The sequence below is a fragment of the Camelina sativa genome, chromosome 3 (assembly GCF_030686135.1).
Source record: "Camelina sativa cultivar CO46 ecotype springtype chromosome 3, ASM3068613v1".
NCBI classification, from domain to species: domain Eukaryota; kingdom Viridiplantae; phylum Streptophyta; class Magnoliopsida; order Brassicales; family Brassicaceae; genus Camelina; species Camelina sativa.
The window spans coordinates 10310810-10324632 of record NC_141882.1 but is presented as its reverse complement, the minus strand read 5'-3'; the positions used below and the strand labels follow the sequence as shown (position 1 = coordinate 10324632).

At 35.3% G+C, this 13823-nt stretch overlaps 1 pseudogene; it reads left to right on the top strand.

Annotated features, from left to right (window-relative positions):
• Nucleotides 1–6191: 6191 nt before the first annotated feature.
• Nucleotides 6192–8779, top strand: LOC147946741 (uncharacterized; annotated as a pseudogene).
• Nucleotides 8780–13823: the final 5044 nt, after the last annotated feature.

The following is a 13823-nucleotide window of genomic DNA, read 5'->3' as shown; positions in this document are numbered from 1 at the left end:
TTCATCTAGAAGATGAACCAATCAGAACGCTCTGATTTCTCGCATTAACCCTTCAAAACTGAGAGCTTCCGTCTTGAATTCTTTTGGGACATCACGGAAGGACCTCAACAATACTTGATTGTTGTTGAAAGCTCTAGAATTATCTGTAGGATATGAAAACCGATTAGAGAGAGATAGATGGATTAGGGATTCTCTTAGAGAGATGAGAGCCCTTAATAAAAATATGGGAAAATATTATAGGTGCAAATGGTTGTTCAAAATTGAATAAATTAAAAATATTAGGTTAATAAATAAAATTGGTTGAATATCATTCAATTCATTCATCTAAAAAAATAGATGAACAACTTGAATAATTTTGTTGTATAATTAATTAATTTTTTTCAATTTTTTCAAGTTAAATGATTTGAATATTTTTTTTTCCAATTTCTTCAATTTTTTCTACTGTGCAACTATTTGCACCCTATATTTTAAGGTTAAAAAAAATATTAGTAGCTATTTTCAATCTGAAATTATTCATTACTAATTTATTTGCACAACGATCAGAAAGGTATTATTATTTTACTTTAGTTAAAAAATGGCATCGTGAGATCTTTTCCGAATCTGTTCTTGAAGGTTGTGTAAACGGCTAAAATTTGTTCCTCGTCACTTGTAATTTAGTTGATTTGAGAAGATCTTGATAAAACATTAGCGATTGTTAGCACTTAAAACAGCACGACGCCGTTCGATCTTAATTATTTTATTTAAACCGACGGTCAGAAACTTATCTTTTGACTGTAATATTATTATTATTTGGGTTTAATTATAAATTTATAATTAAAAATAAGCGAAATAATTAAACAATCTATTATGAATTTTATTTTGCTAGTTCACTTTAGCACATTTTGCTTATCAGTAAGGAATTTTATTTTATTTATTTAAATAAATTTTGTAGTTTATTTAACTTTAAAAAAATTTATAGTTTAGATTATTTATTTATTATTTAACTATCGATTAAGTACTATTTAAATACAGTGGAAAAGAAGATACCAAGTGGTTTAATTACTTCGGGTAGTCGAGTTGTAGCCCCCTACAAAGTTCCAATTCTTGCTTTAGTCCCATGAAACTTTAGCTTCTGTTTCTAGCCACACAACAAAACTTTGACAATGTATATCCCCACCTAATTTGAATTTCAAGTTATATCCCCACGTTTCTTAGATCTAAACATTTTCTGTCTAATTTGTCTTAGATCTAAACAGAATGTGAAAACACATAAAACCGACCAAATAACTCTTTATCATCTGGCCCGTGAACAGTTTCAACTTCTACTATAGAATCTGGATTTGAATCAGTGATCTCTTTGCAATAACCTCGAATATGTGCAAACTGATCTTCATATTCTTTTTGTAGCCACCTCAATGATTTTTTTCTAGCTTCTTGACATTGATTTCGTGTAGCAGTGAGCTTCCATTGATCTTTAATAATCTCTTGAATCTTCATAGGCATCATATTCTCTGGATCATGTCTTATCTTGTCCACAAACAAACACGCAATCACCGGATCAGTCAACATCAAACACTCTCTGTTTCTACTGCAATTATGGTGAGTTTTAAACACTGTGACATGCCATATATTCTTTTTGGTGCTTAGTGAGCAATATATTCTCCAATTGCAACCATCCATACCACATTTGTATTCAAACCTTGTCTGATCCCACCTAGATTGTTTAATATTGTTTCCTGTTTTAAGAGCATAATCTAGCATAGCTTCCTTAAACGCAAGACCACTAGAAAATGTTTGCTGAAAGTGTAAATTTCCATCTCCCCTTTGCCTGATCCGTTGGCCTCGTTTTACCAGAACCACTTCAGCATATTCGGAGTCACTGTCACTTTCAGGGCACGCATTATGCTGCATCGGCAGCTCATCTCTAAATTGAGCAACATCATCTTCAATTTCTAACTGAAACTTGTTCATCAACTCTTCATCATCATCTTCATCAGATCCGCTATCGGAAGAACTTGAATTATTGTCGTCTTAATCAGAAATTCCAAAGTCTGGGTCACTTGGATCACTTTCATCTTCCAACATCTTAAGACGCCACTCTCTCTCATAATCATGTTCTTCGCCACTAATATTGGAGAAAAGATAAAGGATTCATCTCAAAATTACAAAACATGTATTGCAATCATGCTATTAGAGTTTAAATATCTTACCTCATTGCAACCTGAGAATCGAGGCACTTCCTTGAACCAAATGATATCCTCTTCGCTGAATCAATGTCTCAACTGCTGAAACCACATAAACCCTATTTTTTTTTCTCTCGATTTTTTTGTTTCTGGTACTTATAAAGGTATCGACTTATGTTTACATTTTGGGTTTTTGGTTTAAGTATTAATTACAATTTTAATTTGGTTAAATGATAGATTAGACAAAAAATGTTTAGATTTAAAAGATGTTGGGATAGAACTTGAAATTCAAATTAGGTGGGGATATACGTTGTCAAAATTTTTTTGTGTTGCTAGAAACATAGGCTAAAGTTTCGTGGGGGTGAAGCAAGAACTGGAACTTTGCAGGGGGCTACAACTCGACTACTCCAATTACTTCTTATCTTTTACTCCTGCCAACAATGACAAAAATAAAATAAAGTCTTTTCTTGCTATTTAACTTTATTACCAGATTATAAACCATAAGTTAAGCAATTTCGGACCAATAACATAAATCGTTTTCTAAAACTTTAATAAGTTAAAGCTAACAAATTCAGAGTCGGAGATCAGCTTCCATTCGATCTAAAATACATTTGGTTGCTACAAAATTCACATGGCATTTTTTTTTTTTTTGAAAAAGAAATTCACATGGCATTTTCATATCCATTTAACATGAATCTCATTTGTAATGATCATACAACTTCAGAATAATAAAGTGAGTTAAATATCTCTATTATGCCCTAAAGACCGTGGTCCGTGGGCATGTGGCGAAACTGATATTTTTTTTTGGGGTGTATGTATGTGATGTACAGCTACTCGAAGACTGGCGGTATCGAGAGCAACCAGTACTGACCATAGAAACTGATCTTTACGGAAGAAGGACTAAACCAATCGAGTGACTAAACCAGGCTGTTTAGCAGAGGTAACAACAAATTTCCAAAAAAAAAAGAAACAAAGAAATTTTGAAACAAATTCGTAGCTAATGTATGTTGTTTGTTATATGCATCCACCTAGAAGCCATTTAAAAAACAATTAAAACCTTAAACATCTAATAAGGTAAAATGGATTATATAAGACGGAAATGTACACCAAATAAAATTAATATCGCTTTGCTAGGTTAAAATATGTTGAATGGATCCGGGAGTTCCCCCAAACACTTCAGTGGGTAATCAGCATACATGAAAATTGTATTCCCAATGAAGTGCTCAGAGGAACTCTAGGAGACATCCAACCAAGAATGACGTTTCTAGCTTAATTTAATGTTACACATTGGCTTTGCATGCATGGTTTGAGAAGATGAAAGAAGTCACGTTTATATCTATATTTAAATGCTTTAGAGGACAATCTCCATATTTTATGGATATGACAGTCACCAGAGATAGATAGAGAAAGAGAGAGATCAAAGATGATGACCAAGGCATGCATTTTGAATATAGACGCAAATTTGGGTTAAAGGGAAGAGTAAAGGAATATGAATTTGGAAGAAATGTCCTTACGGGTTTTCACAAGATAGAAAGGATGCAAACACGTAGAGATTCTGTTTTATATGTTTTTAGTGTCCATCGCTCTCTTGTTTAGTACATTCTCCTGCTCCTCAATCTTTCGTATTTTTAATTTATTATACTATAATATGGAGAAAATAACTTATTATACTATCAAATCAATATGGAGAAAAACTTATTGATGTTGATATCAACTCACTACAAAAATAAAACCCGTGAGTTTTGTACTTTTGTATAATATATTGACATTTTGTCATTCCTTGATAAAAGATATGATGAAAACCAGTTTTTATTGATTTATTTATTAACAAGTTCTATTGTTCTTTATTAGCTAACTAAGCTAGGAAAATTAAATTTTAACTAGCCTCATCTGTGGGCGTACGGCATGATATGGAACAAATGTATTGCATTAAAAAAAGCTAAATGTCACATAGATGATGTATATGTCAAACTGAAAGATATGTATAACGAAGAAGCATAATATTTAATAAACACACCAGATGCACTTGTGTGCAGATTGAAAGAATATAAATAATTTTCTATATGTAAACAGGGAATCATTATATAATTGAAAACTAGAAATCTCTCGGTGGAGAATCTTGATTTATTAATCATTTAAAATATCAAAAGTGATTTACCATGGTTAAAATTGCAGTGATGAAGCTATTCTGAAGACATGTATATAGCTAAACTAACATTTTACCAAAACACAAAAGAGCCTATAATTAAGAGAATTCGTTTATTTAATTTGCATCTATGGTTTTATTAGATTAATATATATATATATAAACTATTCTACCAAATACTATGATATAATTAAGCATGACTGCAAACACAGAAAACAAAAAAGTGTATACGAAGGTGTTTATACCACTCTCTCTAACAATATTATTGCATATTATTTCAGTGTACTTTAACAAAAAAAATATATATATATTTCAGTGTAAAGTGCTTACCCGCACTGCATGGGAGATTAAATGGTCTGATCATTTTAAAATCATCGATCGGAGATTATGTTGGGAATAAGATGAGTGGTAATTAAAAAAGAGGAGATAAAGGACTCATCAGAGAAAGAGTCCATGTAAAGAATTTTCCGTCGTTTCAAAACTATTTCATGCAAAATTGAAAGGACGTATTATATTATCAAATATCTCTAAGAACGCGACTCATAATTTCGACTCCATTCATCTTTCATTTTTTTCAACACGTTGTTTAGTTATATGATTCGAATATATGATCGTTGGTCACATTATAAAAAAATCTCATTGGAAATGAAAGGAAGCATGTGGAGACTCTTTGCATTGTTACGTATAAATAGGCATGTACTGGTAGTGTTGTTTAATTATATTAGGACAGAGCAAGAAGAAGCAAGTCAAATGTTCCCATGAGTTCCCTTTAACGCTTCATTGTTAATGTCAAATCACATTTTCTCTTTAATGTTTGATCGATTTGTATAACACTGAAGTGTTTGGGGGGACTCTTGGTGACATTCTGGCGTTGAAGTGGTAACTGTTGCATGTGTTTTATGGTTTCTTTTGATTAGTAAGCTCTTCGTCTAATTTTTTTTTTTTTTATGATTATTATTGTATTTCGTATGGTTTGCTTTAACCATATTGTGATTTACCATTCAAGCACGTTCGACATTGTCAAAACTATACAAGACACGGAGTCCACAATTTCTTCTAAGGTTAACCAGAGATCCGAGTCGAAGTCTATACATCTTCCCTTCGAAAAACATTTTCTCCCTCTGTAAAAATCGAACTAGGGAACTCAAGATGCACAAGCTTTGATGGATTCGAAATTTTTGCAACTAGCTCACAACTTATTTAGTTAACATTATCCATAATCCTCTTTATGTTGCTAACCTACATGGATGTATATATGTTTTATTCCCGTTTGTTTGTTCTCACTTCTCAGTGCCCAAATGTAAAACACAAAATTTAAAATTCAGATTTTCGATTCAGCTTTTTGTTGTTGTTGTCTTCTTGTTTTATACTCACACTGTCACAGAGACATGCATTGTTCTATGCACAAGCTTTTATTGCATACAATGAACTTTATCAATGTAGTATACTATTATTATTCAGCTTAAGATGTTTTAATATATTAATTTATTGGCATGTTGCTGTAATTTTTATTTATTAATTTGGATGTACATATGGGAATTACGAATAAAGATGGAAATAAAATACGTTTCTTATCTATATATATACTTGGAAGACTTAGAGGATATTCCCCATATCATTTGAGACAGAGATAGAGAGAGATCAAAGGAAGATGACCCAGACAAGCATTTTGAATATAGACGCATACTTGGGTTAAAGGAAAGAGCAAGAGGGAATATGAATTCTAATGAAAAGTCCTCAAGACTTTTCACAAGATATAAAGGAGATTCTTTTTATATCCTTATTATAGATAGTGCTCATACTAGTAATTGTAATTGAGATTCTTTTTGTGGGAGGATCTGAAGCACCACCAGGATTCGCCAATGATCCGAAATAAACCATGAATGGTAATAGGAGATTTCAATGAAATATTGAAGATCGATGAACATTCCCTTCATGACGCCCAGCCTATGGTCTTTCCGGGTATGAGAGCATTTCAAGACGTTGTGCAGTACTGTTATTTTAACGATATGCAGTCCCATGGTCCTTCATATACCTGGTGTAACAAGCGAGAATATGGTCTTATTTGTAAGAAGCTGGACAGAGTTCTGGTCAATGCCTCTTGGCTTGTGAAGTACCAACAGTCAGACAGTGTCTTTGAAGCTGGGGGTTGTTCGGACCACCTACGATGTCGCATTAAAATTGGTGCTGATGCACCACAAACTCGAAAGCCTTTTAAATTCACCAATGCTTTGGTACATGATCAACGGTTTTTGCCTTTGGTAAAGGAGTTCTGGGATAGTACTGAACCGTTGTATCACTCAACGTCTGCATTATTCCGTTTCTCGAAGAAACTCAAAGCTCTGAAGCCACACATCAAGCAGTTCAGTAAAGAGGCACTTGGTGATTTGACTAAAAAGACAAAAGCGGCTTTTGGGGATTTATGCCAAGCTCAGTTGGCGACCTTACAACATCCAACAGAGCTGGCTATGAAGCAGGAAGCTGTTGCTTATAACCGCTGGATACTTGTTTCCGATTTAGAAGAAAAATACCTGAAGCAGAAGTCCAAACTCTATTGGCCCAAGGTGGGTGATGGAAACAATAAGGCCTTGTACAACACTGCCAAGATTCGTGAGCTTAAAAATGCGATTCGCGAGATCGTATGCTCTGATGGTTCTATAGTTGATACACATGAGGCCATAAAACTTGAGGCGGAGAGGTTTTTTCATGCTTTCCTGGGTCATAAGCTGTCTCACTATCAGGGGATTCCAGAAGAAGAGTTGAGTTCGTTACTGAGCTATCGGTGTTCTGATGCTGATAGAGCACACTTAGCAAAGGATGTTACGGAGGTTGAGATAAAGGACACCCTATTCTCTATGCCAAATGATAAAAGTCCCGGTCCCGATGGTTTTACCGTTAAATTCCTCAAATCTACCTGGTCCATTGTGAAAAATGACTTCATATCCTCTATTCAGTCTTTTTTCAAATATGGTTTCCTTCCTAAAGGTGTATGACCACCTCTGACTACACTCCCTTGATTGAAAGAATTAGGGAGCGAATAGGAAGCTGGACAGCAAGACACCTTTCTTTTGCGGGTCTCCTACAACTCATCAGTTCGGTTATTCACAGTCTTACCAACTTTTGGATGTCTGCCTTCCGTCTACCACCTGCCTGCCTCGCAGAAATTGATTGCTTATGTTCTGCATTTCTATGGTCTGGACCTACTCTCAATACAAAAAAAGCAAAGGTGTCATGGTTGGAGGTGTGCCTTCCAAAGGACGAAGGAGGACTGGGTCTGCGGTCATTATAGGAAGTAAACATAGTCACCTGTCTCAAGCTTATCTAGCGAATCCTATATGCCAATTCCCTTTGGACCAAATGGATTCGCGCTTACTTGTTGAAACATGGATCCTTCTGGTCGATAAGTGAGACCTCTACTGCAGGCTCTTGGATGTGGCGAAAATTATTGAAATACAGAAGTATCGCTTCAGATTTTATTAAATATGATGTTAATAATGGACAGAGTATCTCATTTTGGCATGATAACTGGTCACCACATGGTCGTCTCCTGGATATTACGGGACAGAGGGGATGCATCGATTTGGGGATCAGTCTACACGCCACTGTTGCTGAGGCTTTACATCACAGAACTCGAAGACACCGAGTCGACGACCTGAATCAAATTGAGGGGGTAATCACGAATAAACGCAACAGGGGGTTGGCGGAGCAAGAGGACATTATCCTCTGGAAAGGTCACGGAGATAGGTATAAGATTTCTTTCCACTCGAAAGAGACATGGGAAACAATCTGAGTTGCTAAACCACAGAAGAATTGGTATGTAGGTGTATGGTTCACCCACGCAACACCTAAATACTCCTTTTTGGCCTGGCTTGCAATACTTAATCGTCTCACGACAGGTGAATGAATGCAGAAATGGACGTCTCAAGTTGATGAATCATGTGTTTTATGCCGTGACCCGCACGAAACACGAAATCATCTCTTTTTCACCTGCTCCTACACTAATGAAGTTTGGACAGGGCTCACTTCGAAGCTCCTCCTAAACTCCTTCTCCACAGACTCGGACTCAGTCCTCCTGCTCCTCACGGATACAACTCTCGGGAAGGATACTATGTTTTTGCTGAGGTATGTTTTCCAAGCTGCAGTTCATCTCTTGTGAAAAGAACGAAACAACAGACGTCATGGGGAAACTCCATCCGCCTCTTCTTTGCTCATTCAACAGTTCGACAGACAGGTACGCAACAGGCTCCTCTCCATCCAGCCAAATGATCGCTACCAAGGATGTCTGGCTCTCTGGCTAGCATCCCGTTAACAAGTTTTCTCTTTCCACAGAATTTGCAAACAATTTTGTATTCTTTTTAGCAATCTCTGAACAAAAGCGAGTATAACCACCTGCTGCACCTTGATGTAAACAGTTTTTTCGAATAAATTTTACATTTTATTCAAAATTTTTTTATAGAATGTGGGATTGTGAAAACTTAAAAGAAACATAGTTAAAAGGTAAAAAAAAAAAGAACAAATGAGTTATTTTGTGTAGTATTTTTCTTTGCAAGAAGTATTTTGTTGCAAGTAACATATAATAAATTTTGGCGGTAATTGTCGTGATCTATCATCTATGAATGTAAAACATAAAAAAAAATAGAGAATGATTTATATTAATATTTTTCCAGCAGTTTTGTCTTGAAGATATTTACAACCAATGTCATTATCATTAAAAAAAAATTTTAAAAATTGAAAGATAAAATCGAAATATGCATAAATAAGGTATGTGAATTAAATATCCTCCTATCAATCAAGTAAAATGTTCCTAAATTATCTCCAACTCCGAGCCTAATTTTCTGCAAGACTAAACAAAATTTTCGCCATTCTAATATAGGAAAATCTATATTCGCTCCAATCAATCATATTCAATTAATTCAAAAATTTTAGTTTTATCTAAAATTTTAATGTTATTATCTATATAGCTAATTAATTTTTATAAAAGGTATAAAAAATATATTATTTAATAAACTTTACTAATTTAAATTTTTATGGGACGGGTTCTGATCAATATTCTTATAAATTTAAAATGTCAATAATCCATCGCTACGACAATCGGCTTTATATACTAAATAGTAATAAATTTCTATAAATATTATTTATATAGAAAATATAGGTCTGCCGTGTACTGTTAAAAGACAGTCCTCACAATTAAGTCTATCGGGATTACGGATTTTATCAAGGTACGTCTGCGGTTGGCGGATTGTCCCAAAAACTACAAATATATGATTAAAATAAATATATTATATATAAGTAATATTTTTACATAGTTATGTATATATAATACATGAAATAGGTTATAACGTGAGGAAATTTCATTTGTACCAATTAAGATATTTACAAAATATCAATATTATAAGTTATTTAAAAAAAAAATTTTCTTTGCCACTAAAATTTTAAAGAATAATTAATATAAAATTTAGGCTGGGGACATGCTTAGCATAACTTTAACGACTGAGGTCTTAGCGGATTGGCCCGCTGTGGTCCAAGAAAAAAGAAATGAGAACCAAACACCTCTATATACATGATTATTATAAACAAACAGGTACAACTTAATAATATAAAAATATATTAATACTATAAATTAATTTATAATAAAAATCAATTATTGTGTTGTATACCCCAGATTAAATCGTAGAATTAACAATCAAAATATACAATCTTAAATATCATATAAAATATATAAAATTAATTAACAATTACAACTTGAAATTTAATGATTTTAGTAAAAAAAATAATCCTACCGTAGTCATATCAGTTATGTAAATATGTAATGCAGCATTAGTAGTGCTCCTACCTTATTTCGTCATGCATATAAGTCAGTACTTAATTGATTCTGAGTTTCTGACATCATCTATTTGACTTCAGCTTTTCAATGCAATATATCAATGAGCAATCGATTTTTTTTTCTTTCTTTTTATATAAAATAAACAAAAGCAAATGTCAATATATTAGCCAATTTCTTGGATTTGTTTGTAGAGAACTGATATCAACAATATTACTAAGAGAATACCAAATTAAATAACGGAGTTGCATGCAACTGTAGTAGTGTAGTGTAGTGAAGACAAAACAAGAAATATTTGCACTTAGACCTACTTTCTCTCAATCTTATTGCATTTAGAACTACTTCTAGTTATTGGTATATTTTTGTCAAGTTTTTTTACATAGCCTTCACTTCTTTTTACCCTTATAATCTTCAATCTAACTGAACTATTAACTGAACTACTAACTAACCGAATCACTATAGCTAACCCATTTCACTGTAGTTACTCAATTTTTTTTGTTTTTTACTCCAAAATTTTAAACCTGATAAAAGTAAAAATTTAAAATCAACCAAAATTCCCAAATTTTTCAACCCCCAATTTCCGAAACCCTAGATCTTCAAATGCTCAAGCCCTAAATCCCCAAATACTCAATTCTCAATTCTCAATCCCTAATTTCCCAAATCCTCAATCCCTAATTCCCCAAATTCTCAATCTTTAACCCCAACATTCATCCCCTTTTGTCGGAACCCCTTCATTCCCATGCAAATGGCAAATAACCATCACATTTCTCGATTCTTCAAACCCTCGTCAAGCGCTTACGCTGGTACATCCAACAATGAATCCGTCGACTGTGATGACCTTCTCCCACGCCGTATGTTCGCTACAGATCGTCACCCTGATGCTAGGCTTAATGTTTACTCTCGGCCAGATATCCTCACCGCCATATACAAGGTTCTTAAAGGCACTCCGGAATTTGAGAGGATTCTTGGGTTTAGTTTGGGGTCTCTTTTCAGGCTTCGGATTATTGAGTCCTCTATATCATGTAACTTACTCCACTCTCTCCTTTGTAGACAGGTTCTATCCAAAAAAAAATACGAAATGTGGACTGTTTTTGGTGGATACCCCATGAGATTTTCCTTGATAGAGTTTGGAGGTGGTACTGGTTTACCTTGTGGCGAATTTCCTGAAGACTACGACCCCGAAGATGACCCTACTCCTTATGCTGATGGTGAATGTTACCGGGACAAGTTGATTGGGGAAGATCGAAAGGCAACTTTAGCTGATGTCCACAATATTTTTGCAAACCCTGCCATCACTGATCAAGATCGAAAGCTTCGTCTTGCTCTTCTTCTCATTGTTGATGGTGTACTGATTGCCTCCAGCCAAACCCATAGACCGACGTGGAAGTATGTCGAGATGCTTGAAGACATTGATTCGTTCCTAGCATTCCCTTGGGGTAGAGAATCTTTTCTGAAGACTATTTCTACAGTGAGACCTGATTTGAAATCCCAACCAAAACCAGTGGCTAAAAGAGCTAGACATCAGGCCAATGTTCCTAAACCGGTGGACCCATTACAGAGTTTCACTGCGAAGCTGCAACAGAAGACTTTTCGTTTGCATGGATTCCCTCTAGCCCTTCAACTGCTCGCATACCGTAACATATCTGGCTTACTTGATAAGATACAAGGGGCTGGTGATCCACGTACATTTTTGGAATGGGATTCAATTGGCCTTCCAAAGAACAATCTACCGCTAACTGATGTATTATCTGTAGAGCATTATTCAGACGTAAGTTCTTTATTCATTTTACTTTTTCACCATATCCACATGGATACAATTTAAAATTTTATTTTGTATCCACAATCGTAGTTATCAGTAACCCCTTATCTTGATATTGTTCCACCGGAACCCGGTTAGGGAGAGTGGGACGATGAAGTTAAAGATAAAAGGATTGCACATTTGCAGTCTAAAATTGAACAAGGGCACATTTTCACAAAGAAAGAGTGGCCTGGTGGCGATTGTTCTTTGCCATTGATATCTTTCCCTGAAAAGATGGCGCCAAGCATACACAGGAAACACATTGTGCCAAGGCGTAAAGAAGTTTCTTCAAACACCCTATTCCTCAATGTCTAGGAGGCCCCGCGTCCTCAATGCAAATACTGACGAGGACTGGGTGGCTGATTTCAAATTGGCTTGGGAGAAAGAGTTCCAGTCTTTTAAAGAAGCTACAGAAAGTAAGTTTAAGATATTAGAGGCTGAAAATAAGAAACTTCAGGCAAAGATTAACGAACTCAGAGTCCGTAGCAGGTTTAGACAACGGCTTCGATGCCCTCTCTGGTTACTAAGGAAACCAGCACATTTTAATCCTCCAAACAAAAAGGATTCCGCAGCATCCAGTGTGCCAAAAGATCAGTCTACTAACGCTCCCGATGATGTGGCAGATAACGTAACCATCAGGACACCATTACCAACTGCTAACTTATCTCCTACCAAACCAGTTACCTCTCCTGCTGATATTCTATCAAGCGATCACGACTGGGTACAATATATCCACCCATTTTGTACCAAGGTAATTCACTCATACCTGCATTGTGACTAACCATTGTCCTTAACATTGAGCTCTCTCTTTAATTACGCAGGATCCTTCACCTGAAATCATTCCTCCCACTAACACTTACGGAACTCAGGATGTGTCCCCTGATTTTGTTTCGGATTCTGGTATCAAACCCGTTTATGACACCGAAACTAAGGTTAGCGACATTTCCATCTTTAGTATTAAACCTACCTTTGTATGACACCGTTTATTATCTAACCAACTTTTGGGTAGGAGGGATCTCCTTTGTATGACACTATCACCAAACCTCAACCGTATACCACATTGTTAAGTGACTTCATAGGCAACTCTAGTCAGCATTATGTTCCTGACAACGAACCTCAGGGGATCGAGGTATTTAACTACCTGTCTTATGAACTTTCAACTAACCAAACATCTCAGAGGTTGCCACTCTAACTTGTTGTACTCATGCGCATATCATTCAGAATATTGATGCTGCTAATGTATTAGAAGCCCCTTGTCTTGCGTTGAATCTATATCGTCATGAGGTTTAAACCTACTTAAAGTGTTATCTCTCATATTTCAAATATTTATCCTCCTTATACTCATATAACTTCTTCAGGTCTCCCCGATGAGTCTCCCGTTGGGTCCAAGGAAGCAAACAACGACGACCAGCAGGTAACAATCTAGCTCTTTTCTATCCACTAATGACAATCCATTTTATAACAATCCATATCTAACACTCCATTTCTAACTATCCACTTATAACAATCCAATTAGAACAACCAATTTAGAAGTCTCAATTTCCAACTATCAGTTACTAACTATCCATTCCTAACTATCCATTTCTAACTATCCATGTCTAAATTTATCTTTAAATGTCAATTTATAAGTCATCAGTCCTCACTATCAATTTTTATCTATCCATTCCGAACTATCCATGCGAGTCACCCTGTCCATTTTCATCTACCAGTTCTCCTTCTTATTGACGATCCTTTCATCGTCTTGCCTCTGTAGGTTTCTGGTGAGAGCGAGGAAGACGACAAGGCCGCGGTAGATTCGAAGTCATCTGACACCAAGGACCCACAGGTAATCAAAAAATATCTAAATGCTTTGCTCCACATGCTTTTCTACCCCCACCTTCGCCAGCTATTGTCCTT